Below are 22,959 nucleotides of genomic sequence, written 5' to 3'. Positions count from 1 at the left end.
AAGTATTCACTTCCTTCACTTCCTTTCTTCCAGTGCATCATCACTCCATAGAGAAGCTTTTCACTTTCAATATTTCTAACAAAGTAATTCAAATCAGCCAAAGCTTTCTTTTTTTTCTACATGTGTATTTCAGAATGAAAATTGAATTTATCAGTGGTTACTTCTTTCAATCTGGGTCACTTTCAAGCATTGTGCGACCTATTTATGCCAACTAAAGATGTGAACTAAAAATTATTTAAATTTTATTGTTTTCAAAGATCTTAGGAAAAGGTTGAAAAACAGTGAATTAATAACATGAATAAAAACTAGAATTATATCTTACTATTTATGCCATAGACACATTCCTAAATAGGGAGCAGTAGAATTACAGCCTGAAGGAGTGAGTTTTTCCTCCAGAGTGTCTAAACTTCTAAACTCTATACATATATTGTCATCAGAGATGAAAGCTTTATGCTGAGATAGAATGAATTCTCACAGATGCAATTTGACACCAGAATTAAGATAAGAATTTGTATATGAAGAATGAATCTGATATTCTTTTAAATTATTTTTTACCCAATGAAATTTATGTAATGTCAAAATTTTTCTTAGTGCTTAATGTTAGGAATTTTTTTTTTTTTTTGCAATGTCAGCTAGGCAGCTTTCAGCTAAATGTTCCATTCAATTAATAAGTAGTGTCCCCTAAGCTAGGTTACATGACTTCCTTCATACTGGGATCTCATTCTTTCTATCACTGTGTTAAAAGCTTCATTGACTATGTAAGCTGTAACAAATTCCTTTCGGAGTATTAGTGCATGTATAATGAATGAATAAATATGTGTATAATTAATGAGAGTTAGCATCTAGACCTCACCTCTTTTGATTGAGTCAGAAGATTAAAATGCTATTTTGAAATTCATGAAAAAGAATATTTCAAAGATGATTTTCTGATTAAATTGTAATTTTTTTCAGGGCTTTTGCTGCATGTGCGGCATACGTCTGGAAGCCTGTACAGTCTTTAGGACTTCCCAAAGATGAGACTCCTACTTAAATTGTACTCTATTGAATTATATATCATGGCTTTGTAGTACAGACAGAGTCTGGAGCATCTTAAAACCAAAAGAGGCAGTAGGGACTGGTTATAAAGGAGAAAAATCACTTCTTTCTCCATAAATTGCCTTCTCAGACAAAATAATCAAATGTAATATAGGATTATAATGTGATAGTATTTGTGATAGATCCATATTACTAAGTAAAGTGAAGTATCAAGAGAAAACATCCCTTTGCCGTTAGAGGTATCAATAAATACAAATGTGGTAGTATCCTCAAACTACTGGACTGATTAAGAACCAGAAAACCTGAATGTATTCCCTTTGAAATTTTAGACAAGTAGATTAAGCTTCAGGTTACTAACCTTAAAATGAGAATTAGAAATATTGGCCTCACCAATTCTCAAACTGCTTGTGAAGTACAAATAAAACTTTCATGGAATTGTTAAAAATTTTTGCACCTCTAAAAGAAAAGGTATAAAAGCCAGAAAAGTAAACTTAACATTAATAGCAACAATAAAACTTATACTCTTGCTTAAAAAGGTTAGTTTTATATCATTATTACATATATTTATATTATGTGGGGGTGTGTGTGTATATATATAGTCATTCAGGGAAAGTAAAAAATGAACAAATGCAAAAATCACATTAATAATTGACCCCCAAAACAAGTGTAATGTAGATTAGAAATCATAGTCAATTTTTGAACCATTTCCTGCAAAACTGACTCACAATTATGCTCCAATCCAGTCTATCCATCTATCCTGTTGTCCTCCTTATTCTCACAAATACTAATAATAACACTCAGTTGGGATTTATGAGGTGAAACAGAGGTAACACCTTTGCAAATATTTTTGTAATAATTATTAATACCTGAATGATATGTATTATTAACACAAAGATTTTCAAACAATTTCTCAGCCATGCCATGTACAACCAAAGCAAAACAAACTCAGATTAAGAAGAACCTCTCTATTTTTTACCCTGTGAGACAGAGTCCTATCTTAATGGGATATATACATGAATCAGTAAAGAAGCAATCAATCAACCAATCAACTCTTTAGAGGATGATTTTAAAGTTGTACCTTTGTTGATGCTTACATCTTTAACATTATAAGTGCTGCTTGTTGATTTCTATTTAAATTAAATTGTGTTTTATACAAAAGCACCTCACAATCTGCACATTTTTTCTGAACATTCTTACTCAGGATGTGCCTTACTATGGGTACTGTATTGCTCATTACGAAATCAACTAACAAATCTAAGTCTTCATTTCATGTTTTTTAAAGACTGTCAGCTTAAAGTTTCTGAGAGCTTGGCCAGAATTATTTTTTCTCTTGATTTTTCAGATAAGAATACTTTTCAACTGTTGCATTAGCTGCATCAAAAACAATGTCCTGCAGGGCTCCCCAGAAGGAGTGTGGTAAAGGAGTGAATAGCAACTAAAAGCTCTGCTTCTTTATGTGTCATAAAATAGAATGGAATTGTTCAAGTCTCCAGTCTATTCCTTGATTATGCTTTGTATTTTAGAAGAAGCTTTCACAAATGCAGACACACAGTCTGAATCTATTATTGTTCTTATTTCAGCTGACATAATCAAAATTTTCCAAAGTGATGATATCAAAATATGAGCTTGTCTGGAGTAAGTTGCATGTCTAGATAAATAAAATAGATAGTTTTTGTATTCTTCAGCTGTCTCTGAGATTATAGTTGGTTCAGATATATACCAATTGATTTGAAAGTATTTTTCTATAGGGGTAAATTATTTGTTAATGGGAGTTGTGGATGAAGCTATTTACTCACCTTTGCATTATTACTGTGTTCTGATTACGAATTATCCAATCTCCCATTTTGTTGTTTTTCATTTTTAGCTTTAAAATACCCCCATTTTGGCATAAGGATGATACATCAAACTCAGTGTTATAGTTATGTCCGTTCAATTGCCTTCAACAAGGACATCTAGACCATTCATCTAGACGTCGTTCATCTAGATCACTTTCAGACTGTAGGACATAAAAGGGAAATATTCCAATTGGGAGTCTGTTTGGGACTGTATTTGTCATGCAGTGAAAGTTTGATTTCCAAAGGCTTTGCATAGCCTGCTCCTCAAAAAACTAAAATCGGAACTACTATGTGATCCACCAATTCCACTCCTGGGTTATATATCTAGTAAAAACAAAAACACTAATTCGAAATGGTGTGCACCCCAATGTTCATAGCAGCGCTATTTATAACAGCCAAGGTATGGAAGCAGCCCAAGTGTCCATCAACAGATGGATGGATGAAGACGGGTATATACATGTATATGTATATATATATAATATGTATATATATATATATAATGGAATATTACTCAGCCTTAAAAAAGAATGAGATTCTGCCATTTACAAAAAATGTGGATGAACCTAGAGAATAATATGCTTAGTGAACTAAAGTCAGATAAAGACAAGTACTGTATGATATCACTCATATGTGGAATCTGAAAAATAAATTAAATGAATGTATATAGCAAAACAGACTCACAGCTATAAAAATCAAGCCAGTTTTTACTAGTGGGAAGAGGGAAGGCAGGAGGAGCAAGATAGGGGTATAGGATTTAGAGATGCAAACTATTGTGTATAAAATAGATAAGCAAGAAGATATACGTATATAAGCACAGGAAATCATAGCCATTATTTGTAATAACTTTTAATGGAGTATAACCTGTAAAAATACTGAATAACTGTGCTGTACACCTGAAAATAAAATAATGTTGAAAATCAACTATACTTCAACAAAAAACACTTCTAGGAGTAGGTGGAAATTTGAGCTCTTCAGATCAAGCTCTTAGTGAAAGGTATTGACAGAGCTCCCATGTACCTGGAGTATCAATGAATAGTTTTGCAAAAACAGGGCTTAGAAATAGAGACGACTCGGTCTTTAATTTGCACGTACTCTTCACTTTTCTCTTTCCTTCTTATGCTCCTTGATTTCCCAGTGCATCAGGGATAAAAGCCCTAACTGTGCATGCATTTACATGCATGTGCATGTGCTTTAAATGATATTTCACAAAAGAGTTGATACTCATGTGAAATAACCAGTCAAAAAGGAAATTCCGTCAACATTTTGGGAGCCCCCTGGGACATATGACTTTCAACCTTTCACATCTTAGGCTCTCTGGGTTTAGTCTTGCTACAGAACTACGAGTGTGAGTCAAAAATTAACTGCACTCTGGCTGTAGAATTTATTTTAATTAACTTTTAGAGAAGACAAATAAATCATTTTTGACATAATTTCCTTGCTTTTCAATACACCTTATCCATCTGTCAACAAGCTTTTGTATTCCTTCATTAAAAAACATTTTAGGCTGAGCTGCGATCCACAAATGCACCGCTGTCTTCACTTCATCAGAAGTGAATCTTTGTCCTTGTAGGGCTGCTTTCAGGGGACCAAACAGGTGAAAGTCCAATGGGAGCAAGATCAAGACTATAGGGAGGATGCTTTAACACCTCAAAACAAAGTTTTTGCAGAGTGTTGGCAGTGTGGGCAGAAGTGTGCAGACATGCACACCCTCAGACCACAAAAAATGAATCACTGCACGCTGCTCTTCTTTTGTGTAAATCACAAGTGGGGCATCCATTTTTGTTCACATTGCAGTTACAAATGAACCAATGTAACATATTCACTCCTGCACAGCAGTGACTGGGGAGACAGTAGCCTTGAACGGAAAGTGCTAATAAGACAGTATGGCCAACAGAAATTTAATATAACCAGAGTGGGGATAATTTTCGACTCACCCTCGTATATGCTCATTTTTGTTAAATTAAGCTTTAATTTGTAAAATTGTTGAATATATCTTATCCTCCCATAATAATTCCTCAGCTATTCCTAAGATTAGTGTGAAAGATATTTTTATTATCATTTCATAGGTGAGGAAACACATTCAGAGAAGTTGGCTTAATAAATGTCATGAGACTGAGTAGCAATACTTACTTTTAATCTAGGCCAGCTCTATTTGGGATCGCTGCTCTTTCTGTACATGGTATGATTGTGGCTTGGCTTTCAAGCTTTTTATCAGATTTATTAGATTTCATTTTATTTATCCAAAAATTTTTATTCATATTTTACGAATCACGTGTGCTTTTTTTAGCACCATAGTTTCTTCAATTCTTAATGGCACGTTGCTGCCATTTTAATGCTATTAAAATTAAGATGCCACAAAAATTAATGTCACAATGACATTTTTACAGAATCTGAAATTAAATTGATAAAGCAAATGATGTAAAAGAACTGAAAAGGCAGTTTTTTGTCTACCTATGTTTAGGAAAAATACATAATATGTCTTTGATTCCCTTCTCCTTGAAAAAAACTTCTCTGCCTTTGCATAAAAACTTTATATATAAAGATTCAAATACTATTTCATTATTTCTGTTCTTATAATTCCCCAAACCACTGTCAAATCTTCCTTTATTAATTTTCATAACCTTCTAAATTTGTTTTTTTTAGTCACTCAATTTCCTCCTGAGAAGGTAATTCTCATTGTATAGTTTTGGTTTCTGAGAGAATTTGATCTAATATCTATCAGTTTTTCAGTGATTTCACTGAATAGTAACTGAAGTTTTTTCAATAACAGTTTAAATTATTGGGGTCCCTTTTCTCCATTGTGTTATTGTAAACATTACTCTGTCTTCGAACTTACCTGTATTTCATTATATCTCCCTGGTACTTTTTCAACTTAATGGGGAAAATATTGAGTTTTAGAATTTCTTGCTGAACTTTTCTATCTTTGCCGTAACTTGTGCAGGTTTTGTTACCAGGGAAAACAGGATTTGAGCAGAGTGAAGGTCAGAGTTGAAAAATATTAAACTGTCCAAACAACTGACCCTAAGAGTTAGGGAATAAGCAGAGGTGGATAAGATTCCAAATGACTGCACTCATTCAAAGAATGGCTCTCTTTTGGGTGGCAAATTAAAGTGTAGCATAGGAAACTGAGGCTGAGTCCTTGTTGAATGGACCTACTCACATGGTAAAGGTTAGTGAAAAACACAACAGAGGGCTCAACCCAAGGCACGTATGACCTCAAAATTATTTCCAGCAGTTAACAAAACAGAAGTCACTCATGTGTTTATCGTCTTGGTCTGATCTTATTCGTTCATTGAGCATCTATTTATTGAACACCCACTACGTGTAAGATTCTGTGCTATGCATTGGAGTCTCAGTGCTAAACAATAGATATAGTGTCCTTTTTTTCCATACTGTCAGCTAATTTCGATGAAGGTAGGAAAACTCTTGGTGGAAATGTGACTTATCTTGAATACTGAAGGGTAAGGATTTTTTCCAAGTCAGAGCACGGGGGAATGATGAACAGTTAGCCTCAGTCCATCTTCTTATATTTCTAGATTTACAAATTTGGTCTTGTTTTATGAAGATAAGAATTACCTTAAGTTTATATGTCTATAAACCTGGATCCAAAGTCAGCTAGAGAAAAAAACAAAACAAAACAAAACAAAAAACCCACCACCATGCAAACATCTAACCATTTAAAATATGAGGATTCAAGGAGCCAAAGCAAGATGAGCAAGTGAAAGAGTTTGGCTTCCATTATCGTTTCTGTTTCTAAATCTGAAGTTATCTGCTGTGCCAACACATTAAGGGGATTTCTAACTCATAACTGGAGGGCCAAGGAATATTTTCTGAAACAACTGATTTCAGAATTGAGACCAGAGTGATGATTAGGAGCTAATTAGGAGAAGGGCAGATGGTGGAAGCAGGGGAAGTGGAGGAAGGGAGTGAAGATGAATCAGGAAGGGAGAAGTACTTGAGAAAGGGACCAGAGGCGGGAGGCTGGGATGTCTTGTAGTTCAGTTTCCATGGGACGGTGGTAAAGGGCATCCGTGGCAACAGTCACTGGAAAGGTACACAAGGAAAGACAGTGAGAAGCCATTGTATTGTGTTAAGTAGTGACTTGATTGAATTTTTGCATTTAAGCATGATCACTCGGGCTGCAGTTTTGAAAACATTTTTGAGTGGAGAGTGGCTACCAAGTGGGAACAATACTAGAAGATATTGCAGTAATCTTGGTGAGAGATAACAATGGCTTAGACTAGTGGTTTTTAAACTTTTTTCCTAAACACCCCTAAAGAATTTTTTAAAGTTAAATATTCTCTCATAAACTTATGAACTGACTTACAAACTCATCATAAGTTTAAACAGTTGCAAAAGATGTAATTTTCAGCATATTTTAAATTTTGACATTTTAAAATAAATCTGTTGTTTCACTCCTGAATAATTTTTACATCTAAGGTTCACATCATTTCTTTCCATGTCTCATAAATTTTTGTTGGTAACTGGACATTTTAGGTAATAATATTATAGCAACTCTGAATACCAATCCCCCCCTTCCAGGAGGTTATTATTGTTGTTGTTTGGGTTTTGGGGGCATTTGTTTATTTTTTTAATGACTAGGTTGAAATATGCTGTGAAATCTATTTCTGTGCAGAATTGTTTAAAAGGCCAAATCTGAAAGATGCATATATCACATCTGCTCCAAACCCAAATGCCAGAATTCAGACATTTGACCCAAACCTAACTACAAGAGGGGCTGGGAAATGTAGAAAATCAGTGTTATTTGGTGAGTGCCAACAATCTGTGCTACAGTCCTATCTTCCAGTCATCCTTTTGCTTCCTTTTCCACACACGTGCTGCCTATCACCCTCTTCTCTAGGGGGTTCCACCCCAAATTACTGCATCCATTTCAAAATCCAGGAACTCTCAGGTCAGGATATGCATCTGCTTGGTGTACGGATCTGAAAAATAGAAAGACAAGGTCTTTTTCCCCTCCTCTGCATTCCTGTATGCACCTAACATAAAGCAGTGGGGAAGCGGCAGAAAAAGTATAATCACATTTACCATTCAGAAAATGGAAGCCTGGGTAACATACAAACACTTGCCTGCAGAAATGTGGCAATGGACAATTTGTGCAGTTTCTCTGCCCTGAAAGTGGGGAAAATCCCCTGATAAGACATGCTTTTCTGTCCAGAAGAAAATGTCCTGTCTGTTTTCCTTTATGGTCTCTTGTTCTGCTCTCTTTCTCTTCCTCATTGACTACACATTTTGGAGTCATACCCTTGGGGAATCTAAAGCTTTCATAGTTTATGGACAGTCTGGATTAGGTTTCAAATTTAGAAACTTTGTTGGTATGAGTTCTTACAATCTTTGGGACCAAATTCTCTCCACAATTTTAGCTAAGACCTGATGTTTTACTTCTGGTTTGACCATGTTCTAGCAAACACACCTCAAAATAGTTTCTAAACTTGGTTCTGAAATATGATTCATTTTTTCCCTTTATCATGACACTTCCTTCATCTGTCTGTCAACTCTGTGGCAGCTACCAAGGGTACCTGGAACAATTGATGGGAAGGCCACACACTTAATCAAACTTTCTTTCTTTAACTGAGAATTTTTTGTAGTCCTTTGTCATTTAAAACCTGTTTTGTTATTTTATATTATCATTTGGTATCTACAAGCATTTGTATTTTTCAACCTTGAAAGACCAGGCATTTCTGGACTTACTCCATTTCTTTATATTCCTCTTGCGAATTGGCCAGTTCTTTCCTGAGATGATTTATTTTTGATAATACGTAGCCAAACACAACAAGCAATAAACAACACTCACTACAAGACTTTTTATGCAAAGCCAGTACTCATGTGATCTGCTTCCCAGGATTCTGTAAAAAACAGCTTTAACAATATTTGCCATCGCTTAACATGTATCAAGGTCTTCCTAGCATCCAGCATTAGCATCCCCACTGCTCGTAATCTGACCATGATACTCTTGTCTCACATTTTATGATGGGTTTTGAATTTGCAGCAGCATTCCTCTTTAAGGTACCAATTTCTTTATTAGTCAGATATGTTAAACTATGGTATATTTATAAACAATCTAAGTATCTGTTTCAACCTAAAAGGCTTATTTATTCACATCACATCTGTTACTTTGCCATTTGGGATATGTGGCCTCCAAGGCCACTGTGTCAAGGGCCAGGCTTAGAAAGAGGCCTTGCACTATTGCTGTCCACATTTCATTGGCCAGAGGCAGTCATAAGGCTCTAACCTTAAAAATGCAGAAGAGAAGAGCAAAAGGATAGTGCTTGTAGTCTTTGCCAGTTATTAAAACATTTTATCATTGTAAAATCAGTATGAACCTACTGTTGTACCAAAGCCTTCTTTCAAGCACAGCACTGTCAAGCACAGTATTGACTTTCTAAATCTATTCACTAATTAATGCTTTTATTAAAAATATTTATTCAACACATATGATATGCTTAGAACAATAGAAGCACTTAGAAAACAAAGATAAGGCAGGTTGGAGACACATAAATAATCAGAAAGTAATGTAGTATGTATGTCATTATGCAAAATGCTAGAGGGATACAAGAAGAGACTAACTTTGCCTTGGGCTGTTGAAGAAGTTCAAGTTTTAATTCTCAGACTCGAAGGAAGTGACACATAAATCTTGTCTTTCTGGATAGAGAAGGGATAATGGCCTTCCAGGCTGAAAATAATTGTGGCATACTCAGATTTTAAAACAATAAATCAAGCTAAATTTTAATTGCTCCTGAATGGGTCATATTCTTGAATGTGCAGTTATGAATTGCTTGTATATACTTAATAGCAGCTCCATGCATCTAGTTATAATTATTCTATAAACCTTAAATGAATTTCCCCAGTCACCTTGATTAGAGTATACAGAAATATGCGAGGGTTTTAAAAAGATTAGTAGTTTGTAGAGGCCCAGTATTTAAGATCAACATACTCATAATTTATTTTCTTCTAATTTGTATTTTGCTCTTTACTTTGTTAAATATTTAATAATATAAATGGATAAATGCTGGCTCATTTATGTAAAGGGAGAGAAGAACAGAGGTGGGCTTTCTGGATTGATTGATATATTATAATTAATTTTTCTTGGTGGTACTTTTATGTTTGCTTTGGTATGAATAGAAACACCTTTGGATTATTTCTTAGCTTCGAACATATGGGACTTGTAATTTATGCCTTTCTGTTTATTAATAACTACTGGAAAAATTACCTGCTTTGAGGAATTAAAAGTTTTACTAAGCAAAATCACAACTTATTAAGATTTTTTTCCACATTCTGTTCTTTCTTGAGATGATGGCTCCTGTTTCTTTTGTTTGTTTTCATTTATAATGTAATTCCTTCCTTCCAGTAGATAAGATCTTTATCTCTGTAAACCAAAATAATCATCCCCATGGAAATTTTATATTAATTAGAAGTAGGTGGCCATTTGAATGCTAACTTTTCTTTATATAGAAGCCATTGAGATTTTAATTGGGACAGATATTTGTAATTCATAAGTAAAATTTCAAAGCAAGCTTATGATCCAGTTTGTTAAACAGGATTACAGAGTGTATCTATTTCTATTTTTATTGCCATTTGAAGGAACTTTAAAAGTTATCTACTCCACCTTCCTTTCAAAGTAATGTCTTACATAGAGCCCCCCGATAATGTCAAGGTGCTTAGTGAGGTAAATATTTTTAAGTCTGTTATCGTCACGGGTTTTAGTAGCTATCATTGACATGCTGAACCATGAAGAGATCAATTGGAAAACTGTATTTCCTTTGTGTAAGGTGTGTACGTTATATATAGAGAATTTAAGATAGTTTTTTAAAAAATTGGCCCTTTCAGAGTGATTAGGTCATGGTCACAGAGCCCTCACAAATGCAATTAATGTCCTTATGGAAGAGGCACTAAGGAAGCTCTCTTTGCCCTTCCACCATGTGAGGACTCAACAAAAGACCACCATATATGAGCCAGGAAGTGAGCTTTACCAGACACCACATCTGCCAGTGCCTTGAGCGTGGACTTCTAGCCTCCCGAATTGCGAGAAATAAATGTCTGTTGTTTATAAGCCATCCAATCTATGTTATCGCAGTCCAAATGGACCAAGACATCATTCGTCTCCAATATTTTCAAATAATTCCATGATTCCAATATTTTCTATGCTTGCATTATTTAAACATGCCAATATACATGGAGATATTTCCACAAATCAGTCAAGCAAAAGAAAATATGTGGAACATTTCTAACTATATCTAACTCACATTCATTTATTAAAATTAAGAAGGATAAATCAATATAGAGAAGTCTATCATTTTAATTCATGCAATGAATAGATCAGAGAGTGTTCAAATAACCAAATATTGGTTTGCATTAAAATAAAAATTGGAAACAACAAGGTCCTACTGTATAGCACAGGGAACTATATTCAGTATCCTGTGATAAACCATAATGGAAAAGAATATATATATATAAAGAATGTCTATATGTGTATAACTGAGTCACTTTGCTGTACAGCAAAGATTGGCACAGTATTGTAAATCAACTATACTTCAATGGAAAAATTAAATTAAAAAAATGGTAGTTTAAATCTGATTTCTAAAATAGGGCAAGGTATCATTCAGAGAGAATGTGGATGATGTGTAAGTGAAAACTAGAGAATCTGAGGGTTGTGTAACCAACTACAAGGGATATGTAGTTCATTTAGGTAGGATTTTTTTAATCTATCAAATTAAAAAATGTCAGTGAAATGGTAAATGGTTCATGTATTTTTACTGCTAAGAATTTTAGATTTTTCTCTGGTTTGTATTATTTGTTTGTTACCCCCTGATCTTCAGCATTCGTATCTTCTAAAGGATGCCTACTCTCTCGTTCATTTGATGTAGGGATTAAATAAGTTAATTATGTGAAATGCTTGGGTCAGGGTGAATGTTTATTATTATTATTAGTGACCATTCAAAAGATTAAGTGAAGGCAGAAATAGAGACACAGATGTAGGGAATAAACATATGGACACCAAGTGGGGAAAGCAGGGGGTGGTTGGGGTGGGATGAATTAGGAGGTTGGGATTGCCATAATATACATTGCTAATAAGAAAAAAAAATCAAATTGTGCACTTTATATGCATTTTATTGTATGTCAATTGTATCTCAATAAAAGTGCTTTAAAAAGATATTTATTAAGTGAACCCTAAACTAATTTACCTAAATTGAATTATGTCATTGACTGCTTATAATTGGTCCTATTAATTTGTTCCACAAATATCTTTGCGTAAAGCACTGGGCTAGTTACTATGGGACCTACATGCAGTAAAATGGATGTGTCTGACCTAAAAGGTTTATAAGCCATGGGAAAGCAAAGAGGTAACTTTTTCACTTAATAGAATTTTTGTATTACTTAATAGAATTTTGTTTTAGAATTTAGTAATTTAGAAATTACTTAATTTCTCCTATAGGCTGAAGGCGTGCCTATATGACTAAGAATTAAAATAAAAACCTAGTCTACCTGAGGTACAATAGCCATAATAGATTCCATAAAAGTTACAAAAAGGGGTAATATGAGGATGCTCAAAACAAACACTGACCTCTGCAGTAGCATCTTTCTATCCTCATTTGCAAGCCCTACCAGCCCTGCACTCTGCTCCAACCTCCTGGAACTACTTTTCACCTACGTAAAAGGTGTGCCCTTTGCTCCTCTAGGTGCATTTGCACATGCTTCTGTTTTTATTTTATTTTTTTCAATTTATGCTGCCATTGATCCCTGCTGCTGCGTTTTGCTCCTAGCAGCTTGGACACCCATTGTTGGTTGTTGCCACTTACTTGTCTGTACATCTCAGTAGATTATAGATTCCACATGGATTGAGGTCAACTGTGTTGTATTTTACCAGCAGCTGTAACCTCATGAGTCCCCAGTACTGTTCTGGAATGCTTAAAGAAAAAGTTGTCAAAGAAATAAAACTCGGGCCAATTCAGTCTGGCTTGAGTTGTGGATCTGAAGGAAGGTTAATTCCTACTTAGAGATTTTTAACATTACTATGTCATTATTCATTTTAGTTTCCTTCCAAAATATTAAGGTAATATTTGTGCGAAAATTGGAAAAACTTTCTGATAATCTGGAATAAAATTCTGTATTTTATATAATATTGAAGCACAAAATAATACAATAGTAAAGTAATATTCTATAAGATTTGATCTTGGGATATTCAAATATACATTCAAATACTGAAAACATCTGAATCCATCACTGCATTCCTTTTGCATATATGTATTATTATAATCAGAAAGAACTACAGACAATAAGAAATATGTTGTATATAGTTTCTCAATAAATGATGCTTATTATTATGCTAAATTTATTGAAAAATCTGTAGTGGTTTTTCGTTTCATGTTGTTCTCATGGTTTGCAAACTAAACACAAATGAACTGTAACGACCACTGATTATTTTGTCTCTTAGACAAGTTATTGGAATGGAAAGGAAATTATTTTGAATTGCAAATACAAATAGATACTTTGAAGGTAGGGATTATTTTTCTCATATTAAATGTGCATATTCCATTGTAATTATTCAAGGAATAAAGCAAAAATAAATTAACATAAAATGACCAAGCTATGGAAAGAAGGAACTACACAAGACAGAATCCATTTATTACAGCAAAAATGATTATATCTTATCTGAAATGCTATTTTACAGGAGATTTCTTTTTCAGTTCTCGAAGCAAAAAATAAGGTAATACATATATTAGTTTAATTTTCAGTCTAAGGCCAATCATAAAGTTACTTTCAACTTCCATTTCCTGACGTAAGGTGCTTGTTGGTCCACAATCAACCAGACAAATTACAGATATTTAATTTCTAAAACTAACATTTTAAATTTCTGGGCATCATTTTTTGAAGGGAATTAATAAATCAAATTTAATAAATCAAATTAATAATCAGTAATTCAATTATTGAGTATGTACTATGATAGATGCTATAGCAGGGATATGTGTGGGTGAAGGAATATCAGAAGCTTGTGAGACAGTTCCTGATTTAAGAAGCTTATTATCTTGTCATGCAGACTACACACCCACACACGTGCATGGAAGAGCACGTGCACTTACTCATTCACACACACATGAGTACACACACACACACACACACACACAAAGCTTAATATCATTATATCATTGTACATGATCAGATTATAAAGAGTTGGTCTGAGTTGAAAGACTAATGAGAACTATGACATTCTGGGTTTAAGAATATTTTCATGTTGGGTTACACAGGACAGGACGACAAACAGCTAAAGATACAAATGAGTAGATGCAGTTCCTCACTGAGGCACACCTGATATTTCTGGTCAGCCCATCAGGAGGAAATAGTCGAGTGAGGCCAGAAAAGCATAAAGAAGGTTGTCACAAACCTTTTATACTTTTAACTAATCCCCACTCATATTTCTACCTGCTAGCATGAAAGACAATTCTTTACTAGGAGTCATTTACATAACTAGTGCCAAGACACTAAGGAAGGACTTGGATCTATTAGAGATAAACAAAGCTGGAGGATGATAGCACAAGGAAAATGTTTGTGATATGTTTGGGGAGTAGACTAGTGCTGAGATAGGTTGGGTTCTATGGGCCTTATAAGTCTGATGGCAGTGAACATTCGTTGTATGACTCTAGGGAGGGGAGGCATACAAAGATCTTTTTAAAAGATGTCTGTAGCAATTTTATGGAGAGTAGATTACAGAATGGCCAGTTTGGGGGTAGGGAATCTTGGATTAGAGTGGTAGCAGAGGATATGGGGCAAAGTGGTTGCATTGGGATATTCTGAAGCTAGGGTCTAAAAAATTTGCTAAAAGATCAGATATCAAAGGAGAGAAAGAGGTAGTCAATAGTAATCTCTAGGTTTTGTGCCTGATAAACTGAGTGAATGATAGTTCCATTTTCAGAGGTGATCCCCAATGTGGGAGGAGAGGTTAAAATAATTTATACAAAATTTTATGGTTACATGTTGCATTTTACATTGCCAAAACAGAATAGAATCAGTTTAGCTAAAACTATTGAATGTAATGAAGAGAATCAGACCATTTGCATAATTCTAAATTAATTTAAATGCTTATCCATTTTTTTCTTTTTTTGGACTGGAGGTTGTTTGTGGTGGTTGTTTAACACAGAAATTTTAGACGTGTTTTTCTGCCACCCATGAGGAGCCAAAAATTCAGGCATACAAAAAAATCTGGTTTAGTGAGTGGTATTCTATAGATGGAAAGTATTTTCATTTTCTGCAACGTGGATTTATATCTGTTCTTTGTTCATCACTGATTGTGATTGGGACAGTTTTTTAAATGGAATGATGACAAAGTATTGTTAATTTGCTTGGACCCATTTCTTAAAGTTACCTCATAAATCATCCAGTTTGACTCAGTTTTACAGATAAGAAAAACACTAACCCATAAATACCAAATGAATTAGTAAAAGTCACACAGGTATTTAATCAGATAGTCAAGACTAGATCTTGATCTTTTGGGTTGCAATGGGTTAGGTTAGTTGTTTTGTTTTTTACTCTATTGTGATACAGAAAGATCATGTAGTTATTTTTTAAATTGAAAAATATATGGTAGTTTATAGCTATATGAAGTGTAAGGAAACAATATTAAGAAGAGGAACCATTACATAAATTGGTGTAGATTCCAATACAGGTTACCACAATATAATTGGAATGTTGCTTTTATCCTACCTTGAGTATTTCTGATAAGTTGATGTTATGTGCACTAAGCATTTTATATATAGTCTTATTGCATCCTCACAGGCAACCTTATGAGTCTGATGCCATCATTATCCCTTTTTAACAGGTGCATGAACTTAGGCCGAGAGGAAAAATAAATTGGCTAAAATTATAAAGTATAAGAGTCCAGTCCAGGGTTTGAACCCAAGTCCAGCTGACACCAATTCCATACTGCTTTCCACTCTGTCCTGTTACTTTATTAGTTGGGAAATGAATAAAAATATCACAATAGTGTGGCTACATTCCTACAGAAAATGAAACATTTTATTATTAAGACAGAAAGGCATTATGTAAGGAACAAAATCCTTAGGTAAAAAATAATTCTAAAAATTGCTGTAACATATAAGAAATATTTAAGCTTTTTACACATGAATGTAAAGAATTACCATTATCACATGTTCCTGAACATTTTAGCAATTTAATTGTCTGCTTCATCATACATAATGGGTTTTTTTAACATAGCCAAATTTATAATCTCTTTTCACTGTGATTTGTGCTTTTATTCTTTTAAAAGAAGTTATTTCCCCTTAAGAGTTCATAAGTATATTTCTATTATTTTCTAGAAGCTTTATGCTTCAAACATTTTTCTTTATTGAACATGGAATTAGTGTGAGGATAGGGTAGTCATCCATTGGTTGGATCATCAGTTGTCCCAGCTCCCAATTATTAAATGATCCTTTCCCTGCGAATTGCAGGAATATTTCCAGCATTGATCAGATCTCCTTGTATGGTGGGTCTGTTTCTGGACTTTCTATTTTGTTCTGTTGGCTACTTATTCCATCCTGGCACTGTTACTATGCAGTCTTAATTATTATAATGTTATAATAAATCATGGGTTTGCTAAAGTAAGGACCCCACTTATTTCTTTTTCAAAATTGTCTTGACTATTCTTAGTTGTTTGACCTTCAACAAAAGTTTTAAAGTCATCTTACTATATTCCCTACTAAATAGTGTTTATATTTTAACTGGAATTGTACTGCATTTACAGATTAATTTAGGAAAAAATTGAAATGTTTAATATTTTGAGTTTTCCTATCCATGGACATTTAATACTATCTCTCCATTCAGTTAGCTCTTATCCAAACTCTTTTAGTAAAGTTTGCAATTTTCTCCAGAAAGGTTTCACACTACTTTTGCAAAATATTTTCCTAAATGTCTAATAGTTTTGTTGCTAATGTAAATATTATTTTATAACATTTTAACTGTTTGCTGCTTGTCTATAGGACTGCAACTGACTTATATAATTGATCTCACAGAAAAAATGCTGTACTATTATTATAGTTAGTGATTTTTGTTTTAGATATTTTTGTGTAGACAGTCATACTCTTTGAATAATGACAGCGCTCTTTCCTCCTTTCTAGTTCTTCTATCTTTATTTTTTCTGACCTAACAGCTGAAGACTCAAATATAAAGTTGCATAGAAAGAATATAAGCAGACATCCTGACTTATTCTTGACATTAAAAAAATTATGTTAATTCACCAACCTCTCTCTTTGATCACACTTGAAGGTAAAAGTCATTGTCTGTCTCAAGGTAAAGTTAATTTTTTTTTACTCTGAGGATTTTTTTTTTATCACCAATCTTTTATTTTTAATTTTGAGTATAAATGTTATTTCTAAGATCTTGGAAAACATAAAATAGCCACAGGTTAAATATTGCTAGCATTAGTTAGTGAGAAAACAGAACTTATTAAGGTTTTCTAATCTCTGAAGCATACTACAAGTTTACTAGGAAATTGATATCATTATGTATTCATTTTCCAACCTTTGTTTCCTAGATATAGCATATAAGACAAAAAACAATCTAAATGCTTAAACACTATTCACTCTCCTACAACCAAATTAAAAGTATATTTTTCTAATAATATGTTCATTGCCTTGAAATCAAGGTAGAAGGAATGCTTTGAAGAAAAAGACACTTTTTAGTGTAAACTGGATATAAAATGACATTTAAGTTTTATAGAATTTCATGGAAAACTTGAACAGCATTGAATATTATTCATATCCTAGAAACATAGTATCTTCCACTAAATTTGACTAATCCATCAAAATGGCCACCTTTATTCTCAAATTTTTTTTTAATGATACTAGAGCCAACCAAAATACAGCATAATGCCATACTATGGGAAATGTGATTAAGTTATCACAGAAAAATTATTATAGTTATTTAAATATTTTAATATGTCTATTTCTTTTTTTCTCAGATCTTTGTTGGAGTATAATTGTTTTACAATGTTGTGCAGTTTCTGCTGCTGTATTTATACATATATCCCCATATCCCTTCCCTTTTGAACCTCCCTCCCCTCCCTATCCCACTCCTCTAGGTCATCACCAAGCATCGAGTTGATCTCCCTATGTTATGTAGCTGCTTATTTCTATATCAAAACATTTCCTACTAAATATATGAAATGAACATATTTTAGTTGTTAGCTTTTCTTTTCCTACCTGCTGCAACCAGAGATTTCTCTGCTTCCTCAAGACAGAAACAATTGTATTATCTTCCTCTATAGGAAACATATTTTCCTCTTTTAACAAAACTTTAAAGAGCTTTGTGATGCTCATTTTCATGAGTTCAGTACATTTACATAGGAACTGATAAATCCAATGTGTTTGCCTCTGTGCATCATTTTTCTTTAAAATTTAGCCTAGATAATTATGAGCTATTTACCTATATACATATATATAGTTTCAAAGCCTAAAATTTCAAGTATATCTTAATTTTCTATTGAAATTTAATCACCTGGTTTTGAGTTGCTCTAAGAACTGAACTTCACCAATATAATCGTGAATGTGAACTTTCTCGTTTTGTGACCTTCTTATCCTGATAACTTGGCTTGTTTCCATTTCAGCAGCCCTCATTATCTGCCAGTGTGCCATGGTAGCTAGCCTAACATTTAAGTTTAATTCTCCTGCGTTGGGCGCGGTGAAGGTCAGAGATATTTAACCACAATTTTCCACGTGAAAGTTGAAATTTTATGCCTTGAGTTTGCTTGCAGTTGCTACTGTGCCCTTAGTAACTACACCAGGTTAACAGTCAAAATGGTGTATTACAATTAAATAGACTTATGAATGATTAGCAAATACAACCATACCTTCTTGCTATAATTCTTTAAAATTTTAATTTTAATAGCACACTGGTTTTCACCCTAGAATTTCTTTTTGTGAAAGAAAGCGAGAAACCCAAACATATTTTTAAATATTTCCTTTCAAAGGAAGAGATCATCTTAATCTTTATGAGGCTGACATGCTTGATGCACTTTCTATCTGTTCAGGAGCTTTGTTCACACTATTTAGCTTCCTAGGAGATTTCTTGGATTCATTTTTTGTACTCCATCTATAATTAATAACATTATGAAAAAAAATCAACATGACTGGGGACTCTGAAGTTTGGTAAGGTCAGAACTCCTGGCCTTGGTTTATTCAGAGATTGATTAATAACTAAACCGTGCCTTGGAGTTGGCTCATGTGCTCCTGCATTAAATCAATGTAATGGTTTTTCAAGTTGAGATTTTAAAGTATCAAGATGACCTTAATTACATATATTAAATCATTTACCAAATATTATACAAAGCACATTTTGTCCTTTTCTTGTAGAATATTCATCAGCATCTCTTTGAAGGGTAATCACGTAATTAGTATTTTATTTACTATTTCTCTAAAAGATTTTCCTGTATTCCCCCCACAATAAAGAAAGTCCCATTTCTCTGGTTATGTGTTCTCCAGAATCCCTTAGCTTATTTAAAAATTCTGAGAAAACAACAAAGATCCTCCTGCTAGAAGAAATAACAGATATGGGATTCCCAAGAAGAGAAATATTTTATGCCATCCCCAGAATGGTTCTCTTCTCCTCTCTCCTTTCTTTACATTTATGCAAAATTAATCCAAGGGTAGAGATTAGGAACAAGAGGAAAAAAATCAGGAAAGGAGTGAGAAGTTTAGAATTGAGGATGCGACTAGTGTTACCACCCCAAAATAACAAGACGCACCTTCTAGGAAGCAGGCAAGGATACAGAAAAACTAACTGAGGATGGAATAAGAAAATCCTCTCAGTCTTGCCTTGATTTCCCATGTATATAAGGAAAGTACAGTCTCCTATAATAAGAGAATAAGAGGGTCATAAAGATACATAATTTTTTGTTACAATTAATTCTACATATATTGTGACTTTTACCTTGAGTACAACTTTACTTCATAATTTGTTCATCTGTTGGGAATTTTCAATTTTGTAATAAAGAAAAAAACAATTAACTATGTAGAAGCAAGAAATTCTTGGTGATAATCGTATGCTACATGAAAATAAATAGGATTGTATTTATTGTAATTATACCTGTGCTCTGGGGAGCTGATCTATGTAAGGAACACAAGGTAGTGTAATACAAAGTGTTCTCCTTAGGAGCAAATTTACTTGGGGTGATAAGTATTCACAAATAAAGTAAAATTTATGCAATAGAGAGAGAAGACAGAATAGCAATAAAGTAAAGGCAAATTATTTAGCCGATGCATACTAAGAGTATATTCATTAATTCAACAACTATTTGTTGAGTATCAAAAAATCCAGAATCACCTAAATTTTAGAGGTTGAAACATCATTGTGAGTTACAGGGTTTAGGAAGTCTTTTGGGAAATGGATTCTCTTTTGCTTCATTCTTAAGGGCAGGTTAGTTACAAGAAGAAGTGGGAGAGCATTCTTTCTGAGCATGTATGTGAATACATTTACAGAGCAGAGCAAATTCACTGAGTTCTCGAGGTTTAGTAGCAGTAAATTACTTTGACTAGAATGCAGGGTACAAATAGATTTGTGTTAAAATTATATAGAAGCGAAAGTTCTAGGAAAGACAGATTTTAATCACTAGCTAGGATATTTGCATGTGGTGCTGTGGGCAAAAATAAATCTACTCTTAAGCAAATAAATGACATCGTGAAAGACTGCATCACTTCGAACAGAAAACCCAACTTCAGGTGACTGAAGAAGGGGTTTGTCTGGTACATATCACTGAAAAATTCAGAGGTAAACAGGGCTTCAGGAATATCCTCGGAGTGATTTAATAAGGAATTGGTTTTTATCCTTTTCTTGATACTGTTTTCATTCTCAGGTTCCATATGGTACTTTCCTTCAGTTTTAGTCTCACATCCTCCCAGGATCAAGCCCAGTAGAGAAGAGAGAGAAATTTCTAACTCCTGAATAATGTTACTGTATTTTATGCTTGAAATTTCTAGCCTCACAAACTTATTCCTCAGCCAATCATCGTGGCTAAAAGGACAAAGTTATACAGATTTACCTGCCGTAGGTCACACGCTTATCCTTGAACCATATACCCTGTGAATAAAATAATTCAATAATTCAATGTTATGAGTGATTGGGCATAGAATCTGTGTACTATCCCCACTTCCACATGAATAAGAATCGAGGAAGGATTGTTTTCCAGAGGAAATTTCTTGCTGAGAGAGAGAGAGGATGAAATGTGGATTTTGTTCCAAAATACAACTCCAGGGTGGTGTTGTAGAGCGGATTGGAAGAAAGAAAGCCCGAGACAGGAAGACCAAATACCATTGCTATAAATTGTATGAATCCAAGCTATATCAATTGGAAAGGAAATGGTAATATCAATACACAAAATTTTTTAAAGATGACTTGATATAATTTGTTAATTGATTAACTATTGGTGATGGTGGTGGTTGTGGTGATGGTGATGACGATGAGGATGATGGTTAGTTTGTTGATCCATTAGTTGTTCGAATAATGTGTTTTCATAGTTGTACATGATTTAGAGTTATACTGTGGCCTGGAGGTCCCCAAATCTTTTTAAATTACAGCAGCCTTAGTATCTCAGTCATTTTTTGTATGTTATCCCTACACCAAAATAAATACTTAAGAGATCTGTTTAATAAGTATTTAGGTCTGAGAAATAATATGGTTGGATTTCACTCCAAACATTTAAAATGCCCCTTGGAACCCAGTTTTTGTGAACCAGTGCTGTAGCTATTAACTTACAAAAGTGTTTCACTACTTCTTAAGAGTAATCAGGAAATCAAAATTAGATAGTATAAGAGTTTCACAAACACTAGTTCAGTAACTGTGTATAAAAGACTATCAAACTCATTCATGCAGATCTTAAGCAGGAAATTGGTGTATACCATTTTGTCCATTTTTTTTCCCACTTTAAGTTCTGGTTAATGGAGTCTGATTAGAAAGTAAAAATTCATAAAAGTAATTTTACAAATCAGGCATTTGTAGTTGGAGAAGAAATTAACTTGCTTTGTATATAGTTAGTCTAGACCATTTTGCCCCCTTTGCAAAGTGTGATTTGTTTTGGGACATGTGAAGCGGTTTTTATGTCATTTATAACTTACTGTAAATTATCAGAGAACAGTTTTTTGTTGGGAATAGAGAGAAAGGATAGGAGGATGAGGCTTCATTACAACGGGCAACTGGTGGTGAGATAAAGGGGCACAGGGACAGGAAAGATACACAGAAGTAGAGCAAGAATAACCTATGAGAAGCCTGGGTTACTTCTTAGTTTTCTAAGAGTTAACCTTGATTATGACTGGATAAGGCAAGAAAAGGGCCAAGTAAGTATCAGGAAAATAGGCATACAGAATGATATGTAGAGAACAAGTTGAACTAACAAGCACTATTAAATCCTTTAAACTCTTTTATTGATTCCTTTTAATTATTTAAACACGAGTTAAGCCTCATCAGTTTATTAGTGTCTCTTCTTAATTTGATTCAAAGACTGTTACATATGAGAAGAAAATATCATTAATAACAATAAAAGTAGAAAACTCTAAAGCTTTGCAGAGTGCAAATAAATGGTGCAGTGTCCTAGATGATTTTTGGTTTCCAATTCACTTTCCTGCAGAGTTCTCTAACATATTGGCTGGAATGTGCAACCCAGAAAACTGAGTAATAACGCTATTCTAGATCTTCTCTCTTCTAGGACCACAGGATCTAACCCTATCAGAGGAAGCAATCTCATCTCAACCTCTTTCTCCTATTGCTCACCACTTAGGATTTGTGCCACATTTAATTGTACGTTAGAGCTCAAAATAGTATTCTATCCTCAATAAACCCTTGTGGTATAGACACCCTTCTAAAGCCAATATAAATATTAACATATATGCACACATAATCTCCTTTTAAAATGCTTTGAATTTAACATACTCCATATTTAGTATAAGTAAAATAATTTATAGTAAAATGAAGACATTTTAAACTATTTCTTCATTTCTTATTTGCTTTTAACATATGAAGCATTGATTTTTCATTTTGGTTTCTTTATGATTTTATTATTTGAAATTTGCATTTGAGTAATTGTAGCACATCTGTT

The 22,959-nt window shown here is 33.7% G+C and overlaps 1 protein-coding gene across 4 annotated transcripts in view; it reads left to right on the top strand.

The window, feature by feature from the left end:
* CNTN1 (contactin 1) overlaps window positions 1-22,959 on the top strand; it is a 329,895-nt gene that overhangs the window by 126,326 nt on the left and 180,610 nt on the right. The gene's annotated exons all lie outside the window — the stretch shown is intronic.

This window comes from Hippopotamus amphibius, chromosome 12 (genome assembly GCF_030028045.1).
Source record: "Hippopotamus amphibius kiboko isolate mHipAmp2 chromosome 12, mHipAmp2.hap2, whole genome shotgun sequence".
Classification (NCBI taxonomy): Eukaryota; Metazoa; Chordata; class Mammalia; order Artiodactyla; family Hippopotamidae; genus Hippopotamus; species Hippopotamus amphibius.
The sequence above is the reverse complement of the archived record's forward strand: the minus strand, read 5'-3'. Positions and strand labels throughout refer to the sequence as shown.